This window comes from Triturus cristatus, chromosome 1_1 (genome assembly GCF_964204655.1).
Source record: "Triturus cristatus chromosome 1_1, aTriCri1.1, whole genome shotgun sequence".
Lineage (NCBI taxonomy): Eukaryota > Metazoa > Chordata > Amphibia > Caudata > Salamandridae > Triturus > Triturus cristatus.
The window spans coordinates 721012272-721025885 of record NC_140579.1 but is presented as its reverse complement, the minus strand read 5'-3'; positions in this window follow the sequence as shown (position 1 = coordinate 721025885).

Here is a 13614-nt window from a genome sequence, read left to right as displayed (position 1 = left end):
GGTGTTTCAGGGTTTAGGGCAGTGGTGTTTGAGCAGTGTAGGGGGTCTTTCTGGGGTGGTGTTTCAGGGTTTAGGGTCGTGCAGTGGTGTTCGGGCAGTGTAGGGGTCGTGCTGGGGGTGGTGTTTCATGGTTTAGGGCAGTGCAGTGGTGTTCGGGCAGTGTAGGCAGCCGTGGCAGGGGGGTGTTTCAGGGTTTAGGGCAGTGCAGTGGTGTTCGGGCAGTGTTGGGGACTTTCTGGGGTGGTGTTTCAGGGTTTAGGGCACAGGTGTTCGGGCACTGTAGGGGGTCTTGCTGGGGGTGGTGTTTCAGGGTTTAGGGCAGTGGTGTTTTGGTAGTGTAGGGGGTCTTGCTGGGGGTGGTGTTTTAGGGTTTAGCGCAGTGGTGTTCAGGCAGTGTAGGAGGTCGTGCTGGTGGTGGTGTTTCAGGGTTTAGGGCAGTTCAGTGGTGTTCGGACAGTGTATGGGGTCATGCAGGGTGTGGTGTTTTAGGGTTTAGGGCAGTGCATTGGTGTTTGTACAGTGTAGGGGGTCTTGCTGAGGGTGGTGTTTCAGAGTTTAGGGCAGTGGTGTTCGAGCAGTGTAGGGGGTCTTTCTGGGGGTGGTGTTTCAGGGTTTAGGGCAGTGGTGTTCGAGCAGCGTAGGGGGTCTTTCTGGGGTGGTGTTTCAGGGTTTAGGGTCATGCAGTGGTGTTCGGGCAGTGTAGGGGTCGTGCTGGGGGTGGTGTTTCATGGTTTCGGGCAGTGCAGTGGTGTTCGGGCAGTGTAGGGGGCCGTGGCAGGGGGGTGTTTCAGGGTTTAGGGCAGTGCAGTGGTGTTCGGGCAGTGTTGGGGACTTTCTGGGGTGGTGTTTCAGGGTTTAGGGCAGTGGTATTTGGGCAGTGTATGAGGTCTTGCTGGGGGTGCTGTTTCAGGGTTTAGGGCAGTGCATTTGTGTTTGGGCAGTGTAGGGGTTCTTGCTATGCGTGGTGTTTCAGGGTTTAGGGCAGTGGTGTTCGGGCAGAGTAGGGGGTCTTGCTGGGGGTGGTGTTTCAGGGTTTAGGGCAGAGGTGTTCGGGCACTGTAGGGGGTCTTGCTGGGGGTGGTGTTTCAGGGTTTGGGCAGTGGTGTTTTGGTAGTGTAGGGGGTCTTGCTGGGGGTGGTGTTTCAGGGTTTAGCGCAGTGGTGTTCAGGCAGTGTAGGAGGTCGTGCTGGTGGTGGTGTTTCAGGGTTTAGGGCAGTTCAGTGGTGTTCGGACAGTGTAGGGGGTCATGCAGGGTGTGGTGTTTTAGGGTGTAGGGCAGTGCATTGGTGTTCGTACAGTGTTGGGGGTCTTGCTGGGGGTGGTGTTTCAGGGTTTAGGGCAGTGGTTTTCAGGCAGTGTAGGGGGTCTTGCTGAGGGTGGTGTTTCAGGGTTTAGGGCAGTGGTGTTCGGGCAGTGTAGGGGGTCCTGCTGGGGGTGGTGTTTCAGGGTTTAGGGCAGTGGTGTTCGGGCATTGTAGGGGGTCTTTCTGGGAGTGGTGTTTCAGGGTTTAGGGCAGTGCAGTGGTGTTCGGGCAGTGTAGGGGGTCGTGCTGGGTTGTGTTTCAAGGTTTAGGGCAGTGCATTGGTATTTGGGCAGTGTAGGGGGTCGTGCTGGGGCTGGTGTTTCAGGGTTTAAGGCAGTGCAGTGGTGATCGGGCAGTGTAGGGGGTCGTACGGGGGCTGGTGTTTGAGGGTTTAGGGCAGTGCAGTGGTGTTCGTGCAGTGTAGTGGGTTGTGCAGGGGGTGGTGCTTCATGGTTTAGGGCAGTGCAGTGGTGTTCGGTCAGTGTTGGGGGTCGTGCTGGGGGTGGTTTTTCAGGGTTTAGGGCAGTGCAGTGGTGTTCGGGCAGTGTAGGGGGTCATGCTGTGGGTGGTGTTTCAGGGTTTAGGGCAGTGGTGTTCTGGCAGTGTAGGTGGGGGTGGTGTTTCAGGGTTTAGGGCAGTGCAGCAGTGGTGTTTGGGCAATGTAGGGGGTCATGCAGCGGGTGGTGTTTCAGGGTTTAGGGTCGTGCAGTGGTGTTCGGGCAATGTAGGGGGTCGTGCTGGGGGTGGTGTTTCATGGTTTAGGGCAGTGCAGTGGCGTTCGGGCAGTGTTGGGGACTTTCTGGGGTGGTGTTTCAGGGTTTAGGGCAGTGGTATTTGAGCAGTGTAGGGGGTCTTGCTGGTGGTGGTGTTTCAGGGATTAGGGCAGTGCATTTGTGTTTGGGCAGTGTAGGGGTTCTTGCCATGCCTGGTGTTTCAGGGTTTAGGGCAGTGGCGTTCGGGCACAGTATGGAGTCTTGCTGGGGGTGGTGTTTCAGGGTTTAGGGCAGAGGTGTTCGGGCACTGTAGGGGGACTTGCTGGGGGTGGTGTTTCAGGGTTTAGGGCAGTGGTGTTTTGGTAGTGTAGGGGGTCTAGCTGGGGGTGGTGTTTCAGGGTTTTAGCGCAGTGGTGTTCAGGCAGTGTAGGAGGTCGTGCTGGTGGTGGTTTTTCAGGGTTTAGGGCAGTTCAGTGGTGTTCGGACAGTGTAGGGGGTCATGCAGGGTGTGGTGTTTTAGGGTTTAGGGCAGTGCAGTGGTGTTCGTACAATGTTGGGGGTCTTGCTGGGGGTGGTGTTTCAGGGTTTAGGGCAGTGGTTTTCGGGCAGTGTAGGGGGTCTTGCTGGGGGTGGTGTTTCAGGGTTTAGGGCAGTGCATTTGTTTTCAGGCAATGTAGGGTGTCTTGCTATGGGTGTAGTTTCAGGGTTTAGGGCAGTGGTGTTTTGGCAGAGTAGGGGGTCTTGCTGTGGGTGGTGTTTCAGGGTTTTGGGCAGTGGTGTTCGGGCGGTGTAGGGGGTCGTGCTGGGGGTGGTGTTTCATGGTTTAGTGCAGTGGTGTTCGGGCAGTGTAGGGGGCCGTGGCAGGGGGGTGTTTCAGGGTTTACGGCAGTGCAGTGGTGTTCAGGCAGTGTTGGAACTTTCTGGGGTGGTGTTTCAGGGTTTAGGGCAGTGGTTTTTTGGGCAGTGTAGGGGTCTTGCTGTGGGTGGTGTTTCAGGGTTTAGGGCAGTGCATTTGTGTTTGGGCGGTGTAGGGTTTCTTGCTATGCATGGTGTTTCAGGGTTTAAGGCAGTGCAATTGTTTTCGGGCAATGTAGGGTGTCTTGCTGGGGGTGGTGTTTCAGGGTTTAGGGCAGTGGTGTTCTGGTAGTGTAGGGGGTCTTGCTGGGGGTGGTGTTTCAGGGTTTAGCGCAGTGGTGTTCAGGCAGTGTAGGAGGTCGTGCTGGTGGTGGTTTTTCAGGGTTTAGGGCAGTTCAGTGGTGTTCGGACAGTGTAGGGGGTCATGCAGGGTGTGGTGTTTTAGGGTTTAGGGCAGTGCAGTGGTGTTCGTACAATGTTGGGGGTCTTGCTGGGGGTGGTGTTTCAGAGTTTAGGGCAGTGGTTTTCGGGCAGTGTAGGGGGTCTTGCTGGGGGTGGTGTTTCAGGGTTTAGGGCAGTGCATTTGTGTTTGGGCGGTGTAGGGTTTCTTGCTATGCATGGCGTTTCAGGGTTTAGGGCAGTGCATTTGTTTTCGGGCAATGTAGGGGGTCTTGCTGTGGGTGGCGTTTCAGGGTTTAGGGCAGTGCATTTGTTTTCGGGCAATGTAGGGTGTCTTGCTATGGGTGTACTTTCAGGGTTTAGGGCAGTGGTGTTTTGGCAGAGTAGGGGGTCTTGCTGGGGGTGGTGTTTCAGGGTTTTGGGCAGTGGTGTTCCGGCGGTGTAGGGCGTCGTGCTGGGGGTGGTGTTTCATGGTTTAGGGCAGTGCAGTGGTGTTCGGGCAGTGTAGGGGGCCGTGGCAGGGGGGTGTTTCAGGGTTTAGGGCAGTGCAGTGGTGTTCGGGCAGTGTTGGAACTTTCTGGGGTGATGTTTCAGGGTTTAGGGCAGTGGTTTTTTGGGCAGTGTAGGGGTCTTGCTGTGGGTGGTGTTTCAGGGTTTAGGGCAGTGCATTTGTGTTTGGGCGATGTAGGGTTTCTTGCTATGCATGGCGTTTCAGGGTTTAGGGCAGTGCAATTGTTTTCGGGCAATGTAGGGGGTCTTGCTATGGGTGGTGTTTCAAGGTTTAGGGCAGTGGTGTTCGGGCAGAGTAGGGGGGTCTTACTGGGGTGGTGTTTCAGGGTTTTGGGCAGTTGGGTTCGGGTGGTGTAGGGGGTCTTGCTGGGGGTGGTGTTTCAGGGTTTAGGGCAGTGGTGTTCGGGCGGTCTAGGGGTTCTTGCTGGGCGTGGTGTTTCAGGTTTTAGGGCAGTGGTGTTCGGGCAGTGTAGGGGGTCCTGCTGCGGGTGGTGTTTCAAGGTTTAGGGGAGTGGTGTTTGGGCAGTGTAGGGGGTCTTTCTGGGAGTGGTGTTTCAGGGTTTAGGGCAGTGCAGTGGTGTTCGGACAGTGTAAGGGGTCATGCTGGGGGTGTTGTCTCAGGGTTTAGGGCAGTGGTGTTCTGGCAGTGTAGGGGGACTTGCTGGGGGTGGTGTTTCAGGGTTTAGGGCAGTGGTGCAGTGGTGTTTGGGCAGTGTAAGGGGTCGTGCTGGCTGGTGTTTCAGGGTTTAGGGCAGTGCAGTGGTGTTTGGGCAGTGTAGGGTGTCGTGCTGGGGATGGTGTTTCAGGGTTCTGGGCAGTGCAGTGGTGTTCGGGCAGTGTAGGGGTCGTGCTGGCTGGTGTTTCAGGGTTTAGGGCAGTGCAGTGGTGTTCGGGCCGTGGCAGGGGGGTGTTTCAGGGTTTAGGGCAGTGCAGTGGTGTTCGGGCAGTGTTGGAGACTTTCTGGGGTGGTGTTTCAGGGTTTAGGGCAGTGGTATTTGGGCAGTGTAGGGGGTCTTGCTGGGGGTGGTGTTTCAGGGTTTAGAGCAGTGCATTTGTGTTTGAGCAGTGTAGAGGTTCTTGCTATGCGTGGTGTTTCAGGGTTTAGGGCAGTGGTGTTCAGACAGAGTAGGGGATCTTGCTGGAGGTGGTGTTTCAGGGTTTAGGGCAGAGGTGTTCAGGCACTGTAGGGGGTCTTCCTGGGGGTGGTGTTTCAGGGTTTAGGGCAGTTCAGTGGTGTTCGGACAGTCTAGGGGGTCATGCAGGGTGTGGTGTTTTAGGGTTTAGGGCAGTGCAGTGGTGTTCGTACAATGTTGGGGGTCTTGCTGGGGGTGGTGTTTCAGGGTTTAGGGCAGTGGTTTTCGGGCAGTGTAGGGGGTCTTGCTGGGGGTGGTGTCTCAGGGTTTAGGGCAGTGCATTTGTTTTCGGGCAATGTAGGGTGTCTTGCTATGGGTGTAGTTTCAGGGTTTAGGGCAGTGGTGTTTTGGCAGAGTAGGGGGTCTTGCTGGGGGTGGTGTTTCAGGGTTTTGGGCCGTGGTGTTCGGGCGGTGTAGGGGGTCGTGCAGGGGGTGGTGTTTCATGGTTTAGGGCAGTGCAGTGGTGTTCGGGCAGTGTAGGGGGCCGTGGCAGGGGGGTGTTTCAGGGTTTAGGGCAGTGCAGTGGTGTTCGGGCAGTGTTGGAACTTTCTGGGGTGGTGTTTCAGGGTTTAGGGCAGTGGTTTTTTGGGCAGTGTAGGGGTCTTGCTGTGGGTGGTGTTTCAGGGTTTAGGGCAGTGCATTTGTGTTTAGGCGGTGTAGGGTTTCTTGCTATGCATGGCGTTTCAGGGTTTAGGGCAGTGCAATTGTTTTCGGGCAATGTAGGGTGTCTTGCTGGGGGTGGTGTTTCAGGGTTTAGGGCAGTGGTGTTCTGGTAGTGTAGGGGGTCTTGCTGGGGGTGGTGTTTCAGGGTTTAGCGCAGTGGTGTTCAGGCAGTGGAGGAGGTCGTGCTGGTGGTGGTGTTTCAGGGTTTAGGGCAGTGGTGTTCGGGCAGTGTAGAGGGTCATGCAGGGGGTTGTGTTTCACAGTTTGGGGCAGTACAGTGGTGTTCGGGCAGCGTAGGGGGTCTTGCAGGGGGTGGTGTTTCAGGGTTTAGGGCAGTGGTATTCGGGCAGTGTAGGGGTCTTTCTGGGGGTGGTGTTTCAGGTTTTAGGGCAGTGGTGTTCGGGCAGTGTAGGGGGTCCTGCTGGGGGTGGTGTATCAGGGTTTAGGGCAGTGGTGTTCGGGCAGTGTAGGGGGTCATGCTGGGGGTGGTGTTTCAGGGTTTAGGGCAGTTGTGTTCTGGCAGTGTAGGGGGTCTTTCTGGGGGTGGTGTTTCAGGGTTTAGGGCAGTGGTGCAGTGGTGTTTGGGCAGTGTAAGGGGTCGTGTTGGCTGGTGTTTCAGGGTTTAGGGCAGTGCAGTGGTGTTTGGGCAGTGTAGGGGGTCGTGCTGGGGCTGGTGTTTCAGGGTTTAGGGCAGTGCAGTGGTGGTCGGGCAGTGTAGGGGTTCTTGCTGGGGATGGTGTTTCAGGGTTCTGGAGAGTGCAGTGGTGTTTGTGCAGTGTAAGGGGTCGTACGGGGGCTGGTGTTTCAGGGTTTAAGGCAGTGCAGTGGTGTTCGTGCAGTGTAGTGGGTTGTGCAGGGGGTGGTGCTTCATGGTTTAGGGCAGTGCAGTGGTGTTCGGTCAGTGTAGGGGGTCATGCTGTGGGAGGTGTTTCAGGGTTTAGGGCAGTGCAGTGTTGTTTGGGCAATGTAGGCGGTCATGCAGGGGGTGGTGTTTGAGGGTTTAGGGCATTGTAGTGGTGTTCGGGCAGTGTAGAGGGTCATGCGGTGGGTAGTGTTTCAGTGTTTAGGGAAGTGCAGTGGTGTTCGGGCAGCGTAGGGGGTCTTGCAGGGGGTGGTGTTTCAGGGTTTAAGGCAGTGGTATTCAGGCAGTGTAGGGGGGTCTTTCTGGGGGTGGTGTTTCAGGGTTTAGGGCAGTGGTGTTTGAGCAGTGTAGGGGGTCTTTCTGGGGTGGTGTTTCAGCGTTTAGGGTCGTGCAGTGGAGTTCGGGCAGTGTAGGGGGTCATGCTGGGGGTGGTGTTTCATGGTTTAGGGCAGTGCAGTGGTGTTCGGGCAGTGTAGGGGGCCGTGGCCGGGGGGTGTTTCAGGGTTTAGGGCAGTGGTATTTGGGCAGTGTAGGGGGTCTTGCTGGTGGTGGTGTTTCAGGGTTTAGGGCAGTGCATTTGTGTTTGGGCAGTGTAGGGGTTCTTGCTATGCGTGGTGTTTCAGGGTTTAGGGCAGTGGTGTTCGGGCAGAGTAGGGGGTCTTGCTGGAGGTGGTGTTTCAGGGTTTAGGGCAGAGGTGTTCGGGCACTGTAGGGGGTCTTGCTGGGGGTGGTGTTTCAGGGTTTAGGGCAGTGGTGTTCTGGTAGTGTAGGGGGTCTTGATGGGGGTGGTGTTTCATGGTTTAGCGCAGTGGTGTTCAGGCAGAGTTAGGAGGTCGTGCTGGTGGTGGTTTTTCAGGGTTTATGGCAGTTCAGTGGTGTTCGGACAGTGTAGGGGGTCATGCAGGGTGTGGTATTTTAGGGTTTAGGGCAGTGCAGTGGTGTTCGTACAATGTTGGGGGTCTTGCTGGGGGTGGTGTTTTAGGGTTTAGGGCAGTGGTTTTCGGTCAGTGTAGGGGGTCTTGCTGGGGTGGTGTTTCAGGGTTTAGGGCAGTGCATTTGTTTTGGGGCAATGTAGGGGGTCTTGCTATGGGTGTAGTTTCAGGGTTTAGGGCAGTGGTGTTTGGGCAGAGTAGGGGGTCTTGCTGGGGTGGTGTTTCAGGGTTTTGGGCAGTGGTGTTCGGGCGGTGTAGGGGGTCATGCTGGGGGTGGTGTTTCATGGTTTAGGGCAGTGCAGTGGTGTTCGGGCAGTGTAGGGGGCCGTGGCAGGGGGGTGTTTCAGGGTTTAGGGCAGTGCAGTGGGTTTCGGGCAGTGTTGGGGACTTTCTGGGGTGGTGTTTCAGGGTTTAGTGCAGTGGTGTTTGGGCAGTGTAGGGGTCTTGCTGAGGGTGGTGTTTCAGGGTTTAGGGCAGTGCATTTGTGTTTGGGCAGTGTAGGGTTTCTTGCTATAGATGGTGTTTCAGGGTTTAGGGCAGTGGTGTTCAGGCAGAGTAGGGGGTCTTGCTGGGGGTGGTGTTTCAGGGTTTAGGGCAGAGGTGTTCGGGCAGTGTAGGGGGTCCTGCTGGGGGTGGTGTTTCAGGGTTTAGGACAGTGGTGTTCGGGCAGTGTAGGGGGTCTTTCTGGGAGTGGTGTTTCAGGGTTTAGGGCAGTGCAGTGGTGTTTGGACAGTGTAGGGGGTCATGCTGGGGGTGGTATTTCAGGGTTTAGGGCAGTGGTGTTCGGGCAGTGTAGAGGGTCTTGCTGGGGGTGGTGTTTCAGGGTTTAGGGCAGTGGTGCAGTGGTGTTTGGGCAGTGTATGGGGTCGTGCTGGCTGGTGTTTCAGGGTTTAGGGCAGTGCAGTGGTGTTTGGGCAGTGTAGGGGGTCATGCTGGGTCTGGTGTTTCAGGGTTTAAGGCAGTGCAGTGGTGTTCGGGCAGTGTAGGGGGTCCTGCTGGGGATGGTGTTTCAGGGTTCTGGGCAGTACAGTGGTTTTCGGGCAGTGTAGGGGGTCGTGCGGGGGCTGGTATTTCAGGGTTTAGGGCAGTGCAGTGGTGTTCGGGCAGTGTAGGGGGTCTTGCTGGCGGTGGTGTTTCAGGGTTTAGGGCAGTGCAGTGGTGTTCGGGCAGTGTAGGGGGTCATGCTGTGGGAGGTGTTTCAGGGTTTAGGGCAGTGCAGTGGTGTTCGGGCAATGTAGGGGGTCATGCAGGGGGTGGTGTTTGAGGGTTTAGGGCAGTGCAGTGGTGTTCGGGCAGTGTAGAGGTTCATGCAGGGGGTTGTATTTCACCGTTTAGGGCAGTACAGTGGTGTTCGGACAGCGTAGGGGGTCTTGCAGGGGGTGGTGTTTCAGGTTTTAGGGAAGTGGTATTCGGGCAGTGTAGGGGGTCTTTCTGGGGGTGGTGTTTCAGGGTTTAGGGCAGTGGTGTTTGAGCAGTGTAGGGGGTCTTTCTGGGGTGGTGTTTCAGGGTTTAGGGTCGTGCAGTGGTGTTCGGGCAGTGTAAGGGTCGTGCTGGGGGTGGTGTTTCATGGTTTAGGGCAGTGCAGTGGTGTTCGGGCAGTGTAGGCAGCCGTGGCAGGGGGGTGTTTCAGGGTTTAGGGCAGTGCAGTGGTGTTCGGGCAGTGTTGGGGACTTTCTGGGGTGGTGTTTCAGGGTTTGGGGCACAGGTGTTCGGGCACTGTAGGGGGTCTTGCTGGGGGTGGTGTTTCAGGGTTTAGGGAAGTGGTGTTTTGGTAGTGTAGGGGGTCTTGCTGGGGGTGGTGTTTTAGGGTTTAGCGCAGTGGTGTTCAGGCAGTGTAGGAGGTCGTGCTGGTGGTGGTGTTTCAGGGTTTAGGGCAGTTCAGTGGTGTTCGGACAGTGTATGGGGTCATGCAGGGTGTGGTGTTTTAGGGTTTAGGGCAGTGCATTGGTGTTTGTACAGTGTAGGGGGTCTTGCTGAGGGTGGTGTTTCAGAGTTTAGGGCAGTGGAGTTCGAGCAGTGTAGGGGGTCTTTCTGGGGGTGGTGTTTCAGGGTTTAGGGCAGTGGTGTTCGAGCAGTGTAGGGGGTCTTTCTGGGGTGGTGTTTCAGGGTTTAGGGTCGTGCAGTTGTGTTCGGGCAGTGTAGGGGTCGTGCTGGGGGTGGTGTTTCATGGTTTCGGGCAGTGCAGTGGTGTTCGGGCAGTGTAGGGGGCCGTGGCAGGGGGGTGTTTCAGGGTTTAGGGCAGTGCAGTGGTGTTCGGGCAGTGTTGGGGACTTTCTGGGGTGGTGTTTCAGGGTTTAGGGCAGTGGTATTTGGGCAGTGTATGAGGTCTTGCTGGGGGTGCTGTTTCAGGGTTTAGGGCAGTGCATTTGTGTTTGGGCAGTGTAGGGGTTCTTGCTATGCGTGGTGTTTCAGGGTTTAGGGCAGTGGTGTTCGGGCAGAGTAGGGGGTCTTGCTGGGGGTGGTGTTTCAGGGTTTAGGGCAGAGGTGTTCGGGCACTGTAGGGGGTCTTGCTGGGGGTGGTGTTTCAGGGTTTGGGCAGTGGTGTTTTGGTAGTGTAGGGGGTCTTGCTGGGGGTGGTGTTTCAGGGTTTAGCGCAGTGGTGTTCAGGCAGTGTAGGAGGTCGTGCTGGTGGTGGTGTTTCAGGGTTTAGGGCAGTTCAGTGGTGTTCGGACAGTGTAGGGGGTCATGCAGGGTGTGGTGTTTTAGGGTTTAGGGCAGTGCATTGGTGTTCGTACAGTGTTGGGGGTCTTGCTGGGGGTGGTGTTTCAGGGTTTAGGGCAGTGGTTTTCAGGCAGTGTAGGGGGTCTTGCTGAGGGTGGTGTTTCAGGGTTTAGGGCAGTGGTGTTCGGGCAGTGTAGGGGGTCCTGCTGGGGGTGGTGTTTCAGGGTTTAGGGCAGTGGTGTTCGGGCATTGTAGGGGGTCTTTCTGGGAGTGGTGTTTCAGGGTTTAGTGCAGTGCAGTGGTGTTCGGGCAGTGTAGGGGGTCGTGCTGGGTTGTGTTTCAAGGTTTAGGGCAGTGCATTGGTATTTGGGCAGTGTAGGGGGTCGTGCTGGGGCTGGTGTTTCAGGGTTTAAGGCAGTGCAGTGGTGTTCGGGCAGTGTAGGGGGTCGTACGGGGGCTGGTGTTTGAGGGTTTAGGGCAGTGCAGTGGTGTTCGTGCAGTGTAGTGGGTTGTGCAGGGGGTGGTGCTTTATGGTTTAGGGCAGTGCAGTGGTGTTCGGTCAGTGTTGGGGGTCGTGCTGGGGGTGGTTTTTCAGGGTTTAGGGCAGTGCAGTGGTGTTCGGGCAGTGTAGGGGGTCATGCTGTGGGTGGTGTTTCAGGGTTTAGGGCAGTGGTGTTCTGGCAGTGTAGGTGGGGGTGGTGTTTCAGGGTTTAGGGCAGTGCAGCAGTGGTGTTTGGGCAATGTAGGGGGTCATGCAGCGGGTGGTGTTTCAGGGTTTAGGGTCGTGCAGTGGTGTTCGGGCAATGTAGGGGGTCGTGCTGGGGGTGGTGTTTCATGGTTTAGGGCAGTGCAGTGGCGTTCGGGCAGTGTTGGGGACTTTCTGGGGTGGTGTTTCAGGGTTTAGGGCAGTGGTATTTGAGCAGTGTAGGGGGTCTTGCTGGTGGTGGTGTTTCAGGGATTAGGGCAGTGCATTTGTGTTTGGGCAGTGTAGGGGTTCTTGCTATGCCTGGTGTTTCAGGGTTTAGGGCAGTGGCGTTCGGGCACAGTATGGAGTCTTGCTGGGGGTGGTGTTTCAGGGTTTAGGGCAGAGGTGTTCGGGCACTGTAGGGGGACTTGCTGGGGGTGGTGTTTCAGGGTTTAGGGCAGTGGTGTTTTGGTAGTGTAGGGGGTCTAGCTGGGGGTGGTGTTTCAGGGTTTTAGCGCAGTGGTGTTCAGGCAGTGTAGGAGGTCGTGCTGGTGGTGGTTTTTCAGGGTTTAGGGCAGTGCATTTGTGTTTGGGCAGTGTAGGGGTTCTTGCTATGCGTGGTGTTTCAGGGTTTAGGGCAGTGGTGTTCGGGCAGAGTAGGGGGTCTTGCTGGAGGTGGTGTTTCAGGGTTTAGGGCAGAGGTGTTCGGGCACTGTAGGGGGTCTTGCTGGGGGTGGTGTTTCAGGGTTTAGGGCAGTGGTGTTCTGGTAGTGTAGGGGGTCTTGATGGGGGTGGTGTTTCATGGTTTAGCGCAGTGGTGTTCAGGCAGAGTTAGGAGGTCGTGCTGGTGGTGGTTTTTCAGGGTTTATGGCAGTTCAGTGGTGTTCGGACAGTGTAGGGGGTCATGCAGGGTGTGGTATTTTAGGGTTTAGGGCAGTGCAGTGGTGTTCGTACAATGTTGGGGGTCTTGCTGGGGGTGGTGTTTTAGGGTTTAGGGCAGTGGTTTTCGGTCAGTGTAGGGGGTCTTGCTGGGGTGGTGTTTCAGGGTTTAGGGCAGTGCATTTGTTTTGGGGCAATGTAGGGGGTCTTGCTATGGGTGTAGTTTCAGGGTTTAGGGCAGTGGTGTTTGGGCAGAGTAGGGGGTCTTGCTGGGGTGGTGTTTCAGGGTTTTGGGCAGTGGTGTTCGGGCGGTGTAGGGGGTCATGCTGGGGGTGGTGTTTCATGGTTTAGGGCAGTGCAGTGGTGTTCGGGCAGTGTAGGGGGCCGTGGCAGGGGGGTGTTTCAGGGTTTAGGGCAGTGCAGTGGGTTTCGGGCAGTGTTGGGGACTTTCTGGGGTGGTGCTTCAGGGTTTAGTGCAGTGGTGTTTGGGCAGTGTAGGGGTCTTGCTGAGGGTGGTGTTTCAGGGTTTAGGGCAGTGCATTTGTGTTTGGGCAGTGTAGGGTTTCTTGCTATAGATGGTGTTTCAGGGTTTAGGGCAGTGGTGTTCAGGCAGAGTAGGGGGTCTTGCTGGGGGTGGTGTTTCAGGGTTTAGGGCAGAGGTGTTCGGGCAGTGTAGGGGGTCCTGCTGGGGGTGGTGTTTCAGGGTTTAGGACAGTGGTGTTCGGGCAGTGTAGGGGGTCTTTCTGGGAGTGGTGTTTCAGGGTTTAGGGCAGTGCAGTGGTGTTTGGACAGTGTAGGGGGTCATGCTGGGGGTGGTATTTCAGGGTTTAGGGCAGTGGTGTTCGGGCAGTGTATGGGGTCGTGCTGGCTGGTGTTTCAGGGTTTAGGGCAGTGCAGTGGTGTTTGGGCAGTGTAGGGGGTCATGCTGGGTCTGGTGTTTCAGGGTTTAAGGCAGTGCAGTGGTGTTCGGGCAGTGTAGGGGGTCCTGCTGGGGATGGTGTTTCAGGGTTCTGGGCAGTACAGTGGTTTTCGGGCAGTGTAGGGGGTCGTGCGGGGGCTGGTATTTCAGGGTTTAGGGCAGTGCAGTGGTGTTCGGGCAGTGTAGGGGGTCTTGCTGGCGGTGGTGTTTCAGGGTTTAGGGCAGTGCAGTGGTGTTCGGGCAGTGTAGGGGGTCATGCTGTGGGAGGTGTTTCAGGGTTTAGGGCAGTGCAGTGGTGTTCGGGCAATGTAGGGGGTCATGCAGGGGGTGGTGTTTGAGGGTTTAGGGCAGTGCAGTGGTGTTCGGGCAGTGTAGAGGTTCATGCAGGGGGTTGTATTTCACCGTTTAGGGCAGTACAGTGGTGTTCGGACAGCGTAGGGGGTCTTGCAGGGGGTGGTGTTTCAGGTTTTAGGGAAGTGGTATTCGGGCAGTGTAGGGGGTCTTTCTGGGGGTGGTGTTTCAGGGTTTAGGGCAGTGGTGTTTGAGCAGTGTAGGGGGTCTTTCTGGGGTGATGTTTCAGGGTTTAGGGTCGTGCAGTGGTGTTCGGGCAGTGTAAGGGTCGTGCTGGGGGTGGTGTTTCATGGTTTAGGGCAGTGCAGTGGTGTTCGGGCAGTGTAGGCAGCCGTGGCAGGGGGGTGTTTCAGGGTTTAGGGCAGTGCAGTGGTGTTCGGGCAGTGTTGGGGACTTTCTGGGGTGGTGTTTCAGGGTTTGGGGCACAGGTGTTCGGGCACTGTAGGGGGTCTTGCTGGGGGTGGTGTTTCAGGGTTTAGCGCAGTGGTGTTCAGGCAGTGTAGGGGGCCGTGGCAGGGGGGTGTTTCAGGGTTTAGGGCAGTGCAGTGGTGTTCGGGCAGTGTTGGGGACTTTCTGGGGTGGTGTTTCAGGGTTTAGGGCAGTGGTATTTGGGCAGTGTATGAGGTCTTGCTGGGGGTGCTGTTTCAGGGTTTAGGGCAGTGCATTTGTGTTTGGGCAGTGTAGGGGTTCTTGCTATGCGTGGTGTTTCAGGGTTTAGGGCAGTGGTGTTCGGGCAGAGTAGGGGGTCT